Genomic DNA, 8,605 nt, shown 5'->3' on the forward strand with positions numbered 1-8,605 from the left:
AGAGACGAGCAGAAACACAAGAACTACAACTGACTGATTAAACAACTCCACAAACAACATTACCAGCTTCACTTATTACTAACCAGACTGACTTTATTTCTGTCAGACGTCTACAAAAGTTTTATTGAGAATTAACAGAGGTTTAACTCTGTGTTTCATGTGAAGTCACCATAGCAGTGATTAGTGTTTCCATTAGTTGGGCTCTTAACTCTGATTATATCTTTTGTCTTTTATGGCTGCTGTGACAGTGTGTTTGTTAAACACATTTGCAGCAGCAAAGAAAGCTAAAGTGAAATGAGATCAGGTGATGATGGTTTCCTGTTGATGGTTTTATAATCATCATGATATATACTGAATCACTGAGGTTTTTGGAATCTAACAATTGTGTTGTTCCATTAATATTTTCAAGAACTTATCTTTCAAATCTTTTGCTCATCTCATCCTGCTCTACAAAAAGGAGGAAATCAAATGCATTTGTTTCTACATTAACTCCATTTTAAGTAATGCAAGATCTTTCCAAGCCGCATTCAAGCATCTTTATATGGCATTAACGCAAATGGTATTTATTTGAAACCGGTAAATATCAATATCAAAAACACGTTCATCTCCTGGAGAAATATGAAAGTGATTCCAACAATATCGCTTCTCTATGCCTATTTTCATTGTGGTGTGAACTCTACTATCTTTAATATTTAGAACGATCTAAAGAACTATATCTTTATCATTATCTTAATAGTTATCGTCCTTGGTGTGACCGGGCCTTTATACTGTTATTTCTCACAATATGTACCCAGATATTACCCAGAATTCATTGTTTTATAGGGTATCTACACGGTTCATTAATCTCATTACAGTATTTATGGAAAATGGTATTGAATTTGAATTTCGTCAGAATTTGGCCGTTTGTTTTACAGCAAGGTTTTACAGTGTCCATATTTGCTGATGACCGCAACAATCCTCCATTCATTCCAGGTGAACAAAGAATGAATAGATGAATAATAAACATTTATTCTGTATTCATAGATCACACATAAAACAATAATGCTATTATAACAGAAGTGGCTGAAGTACAAACTATACAAAAACATTGTTTGTACAGAAAGTGAGAACATGAGCATGTAATGGATGATGCTGATAAACACACTCCCCTCCAGTATATATAAAGATAAACCAGGGCTCCGCTCCACAACGCAATATCCAACCGTTGATATTGATCTACTGAACTGGTTCGTGTCACAAAAATACAAAACTTTGTAATAATTATTTCTGTATAATTCTGTTTCAGTATTCTTTGAGAAACAATGGCGGTATGGACTGTCTACCTGTCTCTCTGTCTTCTCATAGCTTTGAGTGCTTCAGGTAAGAGCATTATTCAACGTTTCACATCATAACTGTTATTTTAACATTAATAGTACACGGTAAATTCCTCTGTGTTAAATCAACACCGCTCGGTGTTCATATGGGAACCACCAGCAGGGTGTTAAAAGTAACACTGAAGCAGTGTTAGAGTTAATTAGATAATTAAGTGATTAATTGAGTGATGATTGTTCGATTATTGAAGACACCTGATGATAACAAGCAGAATCACTGAAGAAAAGAGAAACACAAGAACTACAACTGACTTCTGGACACATCCTTAGATGAAATCAACTGAGAAGACATGAAATCTCTCTTATTACAAACCAGTTTGACCTTATTTCTGTCATTCGTCTACAGAAGTTCTTTTTGAGAATGAACAAATTTAGATGTTGATGTTTTATTGAAAATGTTTCATTATGGTGATCAGTGTTTCCTTTAGTTGGATGGTTTGACTCTTTATACTTTTTATGTTAGTTGTTTTTGTAACAGTGTTTACGAAAACACATAATTTGTTGCAAAGGAAACAATAAACAAAGATGATCAGGTGATATATATTTCATCATCATAAAGAAAAATGATTGACAAATGTCATCATTGACCAAAAGAGGTTACTTTTTCATTAACAAATTTTTTCCTATAGTATCAATACTTTTTTTTCCCCAAAGATCAAACATTCAGAATTTTAATTTCTAAATATATTGCGAGAAAAGCACACACACACCTACATCAAGATTCAGCTTATGACTCACAACAATGGTGACATGCTTCATGCTGCGATGCATGCTGGGAGCCATTAGTTTTATAATATGGTGGCTCCCAGCATGCATTGCTGCATGAAGTATGTCACCATTGTTGAGATTCATATGCTAATTCTTGATGTCTGTATGTGTCTAAAATAATTTGCTTTACAAGGTATTAAAAAAAAATAATAAACAAAATCACAATTCAGAATGTCTGACCCGTGGTAAGAAATGATCGTGGTGAAAAAAAATAATAATAATAATAAACAATATTGTTTTGCTCAGTTAGTAATAAGATTAGTAAATCATTCTAATTCTTGATGAGTCAAATTACATCACATGATCATCTTTGTTTCTGGCTTCCTTTGTATGAACATATGTGTTTTGGTAAACACTGTTACAAAGACCACAAACTTGCATAAAAAGCCAAGAGACAAACTGTCCAACTAAAAGAAACACTGATCATCATAATGGTGAATTTACTAAACACATTATTTCCAATAAAACATCAACATCTACACCTCTATTAATTCTCAATAACTAGTTGGTAATAAGTGAAGCTGGTAATGCTGTTTGTGGAGTTGTTTAATCCTCCTCTGCTGAGATCTTCAGAGATTTAATGTCGTCTTTTATCTTCAGTTGATTCAGAGAACTCCTTTATTGTAGTTCTTGTGTTTTTCTTTTCTTCAGTGATTCTGCTTGTTATCATCAGGTTTCTTCAATGCTCAATCATCACTCAATTAATAACTTAATTACCTCATTAACTCTAACACTGCGTCAGTGTTACTTTTAACATCCTGCTGGTGGTTCCCATATAAACACCGAGCTGTGTTGATTTAAAACCAAGGATTTTACTGTGAGTAGTAGTAGTAGTAGTAGTAGTAGTAGTAGTAGTAGAAGTAGAAGTAGAAGTAGAAGTAGAATAGCAGAATAGCAGAATAACAGAATAGCAGAATAACAGTGCCATTACTACTGCTGCTGCTATTAGCAGTTCTGTTTTAAAAATGTAGTATTTCTTTCTTTTTAAGTGGAAGCGAAACCTGTTGGAAGTAAAGATCGTGGCGGTAAGGCTTCTCTTGTCTTCTACTTCTCTTGGCAGTGTGTATACAGTAAACCTTTTGTAAACCTTTGCATTTCTCTATCTTAACAAGTGTGTGTGATACCTGATGATCATGTTCTCCAGCATGCTTTAATTAAGATTCTTAGTGACTGTGCTGAGAAACAATGAACACTTGTCCATTGAGACTCAATTTGTTCAATATAAAAAACAAAACAAAACATAATCGGAATATCTTAACCAGAAAGGCAATCACATTTTAACACAAAAATCAAGATATAAAAGAAGAAAAAGGGCGAGAAATACTTTATACATGCAGCAGTTGAAGAGTAATCACATACTTTTACCTTGTGCGTATGGAAACCACCGACAGGAACATAATTAGTTTTAGTGTCTTATTTTATTTAAGAACAACAGAGGAGAAAAGAGAACGCGAAAGAACTCGTAATAAAACAAGAATCAACATCAGCTTTAGGAGATGGAGGGAACTGAGGGATTTGAAATGTTGTAAAAGCGAAGTGGAGATGATGGTGTTTTTATTACTCAAAGGTGTTTTATTGAACAGATAGACTGTCTAACAGAGTTCACTGTAAAGCATCTATTGTGAAGCGTCACCTTCATCTGCACTGTCATGCAAAGCCGAAGCACGACCACAACAATGTCGCATGCCTTTTTGTGTTTTAACCGGTAAAGGGACAAAAGTTACATACTGTACCTTAAAATGAAAGTTGCTAATTTAATTACATGAAATGTCATTAATGGTAAAAACATAACACACAAAACTTCCCTTTAACAGTCTGTCCGGAAGGATGGTCTGCCTATGGATGCAGATGCTTCAAGTTTTTCAATGACGCTCACATGTGGATTGATGCCGAGGTATGATGCATTCATCTTCTAATATGACATAACAATCATATAAGTTGCTTAAATACAACTTAAACATCTGACATCTGTCAATTATCACAGGAAAATAATTTCAACTTGTTCCTCAGTTTAAATATGTTAACAGTAAAGAAATTACAATGGAGCTCTAGGGGGCGAACATGCATCATTGTGATAATAAAACATCTATGAAAATACAGACACAACACATTTCATGTTATCATGAGAGGATCACTTAAAAACTTTATATATGTGAAGTTATATCTAATCTATATCTACAGTATAACCAGAACCTGTTCTAGAAAAAATGTCCTACCTCAAATGGCAGATTTTAGACTTGACCGAAACAAAAAAATAAACAGCACAAGGAACAATAATGGCAAGGAGGCATGTCACAGTTTTTGGAACATTAATCTAAAATTATACATTATTTTTTTATAAATAGTGGTGTTTGCTCATGTCTCTACCTCTACAGAATATCTGTTTGGGCCATGATGGGAACCTTGCTTCTGTGCACAGCCATGAGGAGTACACTTTTATACAGGACCTGATTAGATCCGCAACTAACACCGCAACAGAGACCTGGATCGGAGGGAGTGATGCTGTTCATGTATGCAATTATTTTTGATCATTCTTTTTGTGCTACTGGGCAAACAGTTACATTTACATTAAAAATTCAAAAACATATTTAAAATTTTTATAATTTTTTTGATCCTCAGAATAGTTAGTTTAGGGCATTGGCAACCATGAGATGGGCGCCACTGACCATGATCATGACACACTCAAGTGTTTGTATTGTGAAACTTGATGTGAAATAGATGCTGATATGATAATCAAGCAATTTACACAGCAAAATCCCCAGTGTTAAATTAACAATGCTCAGTGTTTATACGAGTCCACACTCAGATAAGTAACACTGAAGCAGTGTTAAAGTTAATGAGATAATTAAGTGATTAATTGAGTGATGATTGAGCATTATTGAAGACACCTGATGTTAACAAGCAGAATCACTGAAGGAGAAAATCACAAATCAGTGTCTGCTTTAGTTGGGCTCTTGGCCCATAAATTTTTAACTTCAGATTTAGTTTGGCTGCTGCAATTCAGTTATAACAGCCAAATGAACAAAGAGAAAAAGTGATCTGGTGGTGTTGGTTGTGTTTTAACATAATACTTATTTGACCTGAATCACTGAACTCATTTAGAGTCTAATCTCTGAGTTAGGTTTACTTTATTGATTAGAGCAGCACATGCCTTGTACAGTATAATAATTTTAGCATTTTCAATGTAATCCAAAGGATTTCTTAAGTTATTCTTATACAAAAAAATAAATAAAATAAAAACCTTTTATTTAGGCACACACAGACATCAAGATTCAGCGTATGAATCTCAGCAATGGTGACAAACAGCATATTCAGATAAATAGATCAACTCTGAACATTAGAAAACAAGCGACTAAAAAGTCACATAAGAACAGCAGAAATAATTTAAAATAGTAAGAAAAACAGAAATTAACAAGAAAATTAACCTCATTATTTATTTGTGCAGCAATGCATGATGGGAGCCATGAATGAGTTTTGATTGGTGGCACCCAGAATGCACTGCAACATGCTTTATTATTGTCACCATTGTTGAGATTCACAGGCTGATTCTTGATGTCTGTGTGTCTAAACAAAAATAAATAAATAAATAAACTTTTTCAGAACAAACTTGAAGAAATCCATTGGATAACATTGAAAATGCTAAACAAAAAATTGTGCTATGCAAGAACAATGCTGATATAATCAATAAAGTAAACCTAACTCAGAGATTAGGCTCTAAATGAGTTCAGTGATTCTGATCAAAAATGATTGTTAATACACAACCAACATCACCAGATCACTCTTTTTCTTTATTCATCTGGCTGTTATAACTGAATTATAGCCAAACTAACTATAAAGTTAAAAGTGTAAGGGTCAAGAGCCCAAATAAAGTAAACACTGATCATTATAATGGTGACTTAAAATTTGTGCTTTTCTCCTTCAGTGATTCTGCTTGTTATCATCAGGTGTCTTCAATAATGCTCAATCATCACTAAATTAATCACTTAATTATCTCATTATCTTCAACACTGCTTCAGTGTTACTTATAACACTCTGAGTGTGGACTCTGAGCAGTGTTAATTTAACACTGGGGATTTTGCTGCCCTGTCTTAGAAATTATTTCACAGAAAGGGTATCAGTAAAGAAATTGAAAAATATTTATTCATTTCTGTTTAGATTTATGACATTTTTAAAGTGGAGATGAGGTTAGGGTTTCATGAGGAATCATCTTTTAGATAAATAAAGATAAAATTAAGCAATGTAAGCTGTGGACCCAATGTCCTTTTTTCTCTTCTGTTCACAGGAGGGACATTGGCTCTGGAGTGATGGAACCAAAATGAACTATCAAATATGGTTTCCTAGAGAGCCCAATAATATAGGAAATGAGCACTGCCTTGAGATGAACTTTGGCAGTAAGTAACTGATGTTAATACTCATAAACTGTCTAAATAAACATTAATAACTTTTTTTCTCCATAATACGCAAATGATAAAACAACTATTTTATTTCTTTCTTGCAACAGATGGCAACTGGAATGACATCAAATGTTCTGAAAGGAGGCCCTTTGTGTGTGCGTACTGAACCAGCATAAGAAAAATCAATGTAGAAGAAACAAGCTACTTTGACTCATTTACTTTCCTTTAGAAATGTTCAGTGGGGGTAATAAATGTGTTTTAAAAAAGGTTAATTTGTTTATCTAAGCAAGTCATGCTTCCTGCTTGTACGGACTCTCTTGCTTACTGCTTCGCACTTTGCTCTATCGCTTTTATATTTTATCTCCTAATTTTAACTTCAGCAAATCAGCACAGTGCTAAATCGACATAGCTTGGCATCAACATTGCAAGGCCAGTGCTGCTATAATTAATAAAGTAAACAATAAAGAAATTGGGCTCTATATGAGTTCAGTGATTCAGGACAAATGATTGTGAAATAATGATTATGTTAAAACACAACCAACACCATCAGATCACCTTTTCTCTTCGTTCATCTGGCTGTTATAACTCATGTACAGCAGCCAAACTAAATCTAAAGTTAATGATTTAAGGTCATGAGCCCAACTAAAGCAAACATTGATCACCATAATGGTGACTTAAAATTATGTTTTTCTCCTTCAGTGATTCTGCTTGTTTACATCAGGTGTCTTCAATGTTGGCAATAAAAAATAAAGAGTTCTTAATTCATCTTTGACGTCTGTCTGTTATTCAGATATTTTTGTTTTAAAAAAAATTGTTGTAAATTTTACTCATTATTTATATTAGTAATTATTTCTCAATTCTAATTTGTTAAATTTAATTGATAATATTGCTTGTAATCTCTTGCCACAGTTTTATTGAGTAGATATAGCGCATTCATTTTTACAGTGTATTAAGGTTGAAATGACTCCATATTTAATGTATACCGTGGTACTGGAGATGAATTTGATAAGGATGTTAAGGGCAAAGAAATTCGTTTTGGCCAGTTTGCTTCATCCTCTCTTGATCGTACAGAAGCACAAAAGTTTGGAAAGAAATCTTGTTTTGAAATCAAAACTTGTTCAGGTGCTGATCTGACAAAATATTCAGCATTTCCTGATCAGGAAGAGGTGCTGATTCCTCCATATGAGACATTTAAAGTCACTGATGTGAAGCACCTGTTGTCAATCCTGTAAACCTGATTGCTGTGTATCGCAGATCATTGAACTTCACATACTTTCTTGATCTTGAGTTCTGAATGTGTTCAGGTTATCACTGTAACCCTTACAAATCACAATATTTATTGCACATATTATAAACAAGTTTTACATTTGGTTGAGACAATATAATTCCAATGATTTTAAAAGTTGTATTTGCATATTTTGCATAGATTCAAATCTCAGTTTTCCAATATATTTCATATTCATATTCAACTTTATTTCCAGACTCAAGGTCCATTAGAGAGAAAACAAATGACAGGTATCACAACACACTTTGATTAGGATATTAAATCATCTCCTTTGACTTTTCTCACTCCTGACCAGCGCGTGAATATTTGATTCAATAAAGCATGACAATTAATTTGATGTTTAATAACTACAAAAACATGCAGTGTTTATCTGATTAGTAGCTAACCACAGAGCAAAAAAATATTAAAGTTAATAAAACATTTAAAAAAGCAACTTGGTTTCCAGCGCTTCAAAAGTGAAGTGAATACCATGAATATGTCCCGTCTTTATATTTTTGTTTATCAGTACGAACAGCATTATTGAATTTAATGACTTTTATGATTTTATGCCATAAAATAATAAAAGTAAATGCATGACAAGATGAGATGAACAGTTTTATTCACAAAGAATGCCGCTTATCTCTGCGCATGGGATATCATTCCAGCTCAACAGGTCGGGTCTTAGATTCATTATAACACAGTCCTCATTTCCACCACTGTTACTCGGCTCACCTTTCATCCAATACCTGAATAACATACACTGTAAAAAAGAATACATTGATTTTATTGATATCTAATTAATAAAAATG

At 33.4% G+C, this 8,605-nt stretch overlaps 1 long non-coding RNA gene across 1 annotated transcript; it reads left to right on the forward strand.

Moving 5' to 3' along the window:
• The first annotated feature begins 1,158 nt into the window (after nucleotides 1-1,158).
• LOC311067204 lies at nucleotides 1,159-3,173 on the forward strand. The gene is made up of 3 exons (XR_014603191.1): nucleotides 1,159-1,226; nucleotides 1,286-1,359; nucleotides 3,128-3,173. It is a non-coding gene; the product is annotated as an uncharacterized lncRNA (long non-coding RNA).
• Nucleotides 3,174-8,605: the final 5,432 nt, after the last annotated feature.

This window comes from Abramis brama (assembly GCF_963993115.1).
Source record: "Abramis brama genome assembly, chromosome: 1".
Lineage (NCBI taxonomy): Eukaryota > Metazoa > Chordata > Actinopteri > Cypriniformes > Leuciscidae > Abramis > Abramis brama.